Source organism: Cynoglossus semilaevis, chromosome 7, assembly GCF_000523025.1.
Source record: "Cynoglossus semilaevis isolate Cse_v1.0 chromosome 7, Cse_v1.0, whole genome shotgun sequence".
In the NCBI taxonomy this organism is placed as follows: domain Eukaryota; kingdom Metazoa; phylum Chordata; class Actinopteri; order Pleuronectiformes; family Cynoglossidae; genus Cynoglossus; species Cynoglossus semilaevis.
This window is the reverse complement of record NC_024313.1, coordinates 12,912,692-12,916,203: the sequence shown is the minus strand read 5'-3', so window position 1 is coordinate 12,916,203 and position 3,512 is coordinate 12,912,692. Positions and strand designations below refer to the sequence as shown.

The 3,512-nt window shown below is 34.5% G+C and overlaps 1 long non-coding RNA gene across 1 annotated transcript; it reads right to left on the bottom strand.

Moving 5' to 3' along the window:
- Nucleotides 1-2,282: 2,282 nt before the first annotated feature.
- Nucleotides 2,283-3,217, bottom strand: LOC103381247 (uncharacterized). The gene is made up of 4 exons (XR_521770.3): nt 3,069-3,217; nt 2,770-2,835; nt 2,493-2,584; nt 2,283-2,401 (listed from the first exon to the last, which is right to left on the bottom strand). It is a non-coding gene; the product is annotated as an uncharacterized LOC103381247 (long non-coding RNA).
- Nucleotides 3,218-3,512: the final 295 nt, after the last annotated feature.

The window sequence follows — 3,512 nt, the reverse complement described above, 5'->3', positions numbered from 1 at the left end:
GAAAGGAAAATATTTTTAAAAAGGCAAATTAGAGCTTGAATTCTCATTTATTGTGATGTCTAATGTATCATGAATCCATATACTAGTTTAATTAATTTTAATTTTACAAATATATAGAGTTTGCACCTGAAACCTTTAACGTTAATGACATTTACGTCATTTCCTCTAGTTTGCGGATGCGTAGCAAGATCCTATAAATAATACCGGAAAGCTGCGCTCTTCCTTTTCAGACAAACATTTGGTTGTCCTGTTCGGGTGGGGGGGGGGGGCTAGGCTAACTTGACACGAACAAAGTTAAAACGTTTGTTCCTGTGCTATTAAGTTAGCTTAGCCTTCGTAACATTCATTTGCTTGTCGTCGTGTGGGGCCGGCCCCCACGACGACAAGCAAATGTTTGTTACGAGGGCTAAGCTAACTTAATAGCACACGAACAAACGTTTTAACTTTGTTCGTGTCAAGTTAGCTTAGCCTTCGTAACAAACATTTGCTTGAAGTCGTGTGTGCCACACACACGACGACAAGCAAATGAATGTTACGAAGGCTAAGCTAACTTTAGCTATCTATCGATAGTTTTGCTAGATAGCTATTGCTGTCGTTTATCAAACATTTAGTCGCCCTCGAGTGTGTATGTTTGTGTTAATATGTGGTACATTGCTGCGTTCTTCTAATCTGCAGGTTCTTCGGCTTTCCACCGTGACGGCATGCAGAGACCAACACGATCTTTGATTGTGTTATTCCAGCTCATTGTTGGCATTCATTGTGCCTTGTATGCTATTGCCATTGTACTAACAAAGGAGAAGACTTGGACTCTGCCAGGTAGAGTGAAGGAGAAACTTTATTTGTAGCAGAGCACGTTTCTAAGTTAAAGTTTCTAAGTTAAAGTTTCTAAGTTAAAGTTTCTAAGTTAAAGTTTCTAAGTTAAAGTTTCTAAGTTAAAGTTTCTAAGTTAAAGTTTCTAAGTTAAAGTTTCTAAGTTAAAGTTTCTAAGTTAAAGTTTCTAAGTTAAAGTTTCTAAGTTAAAGTTTCTAAGTTAAAGTTTCTAAGTTAAAGTTTCTAAGTTAAAGTTTCTAAGTTAAAGTTTCTAAGTTAAAGTTTCTAAGTTAAAGTTTCTAAGTTAAAGTTTCTAAGTTAAAGTTTCTAAGTTAAAGTTTCTAAGTTAAAGTTTCTAAGTTAAAGTTTCTAAGTTAAAGTTTCTAAGTTAAAGTTTCTAAGTTAAAGTTTCTAAGTTAAAGTTTCTAAGTTAAAGTTTCTAAGTTAAAGTTTCTAAGTTAAAGTTTCTAAGTTAAAGTTTCTAAGTTAAAGTTTCTAAGTTAAAGTTTCTAAGTTAAAGTTTCTAAGTTAAAGTTTCTAAGTTAAAGTTTCTAAGTTAAAGTTTCTAAGTTAAAGTTTCTAAGTTAAAGTTTCTAAGTTAAAGTTTCTAAGTTAAAGTTTCTAAGTTAAAGTTTCTAAGTTAAAGTTTCTAAGTTAAAGTTTCTAAGTTAAAGTTTCTAAGTTAAAGTTTCTAAGTTAAAGTTTCTAAGTTAAAGTTTCTAAGTTAAAGTTTCTAAGTTAAAGTTTCTAAGTTAAAGTTTCTAAGTTAAAGTTTCTAAGTTAAAGTTTCTAAGTTAAAGTTTCTAAGTTAAAGTTTCTAAGTTAAAGTTTCTAAGTTAAAGTTTCTAAGTTAAAGTTTCTAAGTTAAAGTTTCTAAGTTAAAGTTTCTAAGTTAAAGTTTCTAAGTTAAAGTTTCTAAGTTAAAGTTTCTAAGTTAAAGTTTCTAAGTTAAAGTTTCTAAGTTAAAGTTTCTAAGTTAAAGTTTCTAAGTTAAAGTTTCTAAGTTAAAGTTTCTAAGTTAAAGTTTCTAAGTTAAAGTTTCTAAGTTAAAGTTTCTAAGTTAAAGTTTCTAAGTTAAAGTTTCTAAGTTAAAGTTTCTAAGTTAAAGTTTCTAAGTTAAAGTTTCTAAGTTAAAGTTTCTAAGTTAAAGTTTCTAAGTTAAAGTTTCTAAGTTAAAGTTTCTAAGTTAAAGTTTCTAAGTTAAAGTTTCTAAGTTAAAGTTTCTAAGTTAAAGTTTCTAAGTTAAAGTTTCTAAGTTAAAGTTTCTAAGTTAAAGTTTCTAAGTTAAAGTTTCTAAGTTAAAGTTTCTAAGTTAAAGTTTCTAAGTTAAAGTTTCTAAGTTAAAGTTTCTAAGTTAAAGTTTCTAAGTTAAAGTTTCTAAGTTAGGTTTTACACAGCATCTAAATTAAACAAGTAAAAAGCTAAAAATCCTACCAGAATACTTACCACAAAGAACAGAACAACAAAAATAACTTTAGCCTTTTATTAGCAAAACACATTTACAAATGCATGTAACATTACGTGCTCACTGGATTCAACAATGGCCCCATCATCAGGAGTGCAGCAACTTGGTTAAACCTCTTCTTCTGGCCTGAAACACAAGATGAAATAAAGACAATGTCACAAGACAAGAAAATGCAACAACTACTTGTTCTGGCTGTACTCAATCATCCACAGGTTACCTCTCTTCTGCTTCCTTTTCCACTTGGATGGCAGCGTTCCTGCAACCTCCTCACAGGCTAGTCTTTGGTCATGGGCTCCGACGTCCTGTGACCTAAAGGAAGTCAAGACAAAAAAAACAAAAGCATTGAAGTGCACTGAGGAACGCCGCCTGATGGGGAACATGCTAATGTCTCAACAAAAATGCTAGTTTTAACAAAATGGTAAAATTTAGCTTGATCATTTACTGAAGCTGCAAACAAACATCATTCTTGGGGAAAACTACTAAATCGTACTCACAATAAAACAGAAACCAGATGCTTCGGACTTCTTGGCGTCGTGGAGTCCACCGGTCTGCTGCTACACCTGGGGGAAAGAAAAACGTTCCCCACAGAACAAGCCGCTTCCTCACTAGCACATGCCAAAATTAAGCGATACGTGCAGTCAGAATTAGCTTGAATTAGCAACCCGTGCGGCTCAAACAGGCTACTGTTTAGCACGCTAACCGGCTGCCCAGCAGCGTGCAGACGGTTTAAAACAAACCGTCCGGACGCTCTGAGAAATACAAAATGAGGAAACCCAGAAATAGAAATACGTACCGCCGAAATCATACCAACCACCTCGCAGCCTCCACCGGTCCAAAAGAATCGCCACTTCCTTCCGCTTTTCTAGTCTGCGCCTCGTTATCCAATCACAAGCGTCCAGCACGGAGTCTACCACTCAGGTGACAGGGCGGGCTCATCACTTTGTTCATGGGAACACATGACTGTCACCAAGTGATGGGAAGAACGACTCTTTTTACTGATTCAAATCTTTGACTCTCGAACAGTAAAATGAACGAGTGAGTGAACGAATCTTGAACTAATCATTTGATTCGTTTTACAGCAGGTGGCGCTTTAGCCCTATTGTGGTCGTTGGAAATGAGGCTGTGGTTCTCCGACACTAAATGCTGAAGGCAACATGGTTTGCTTCCACTGACAAAGTCTACAAAGTACACAAAATACCATAAGCAAATGAAACGAATCTGCGAGAACGAAGCGAAA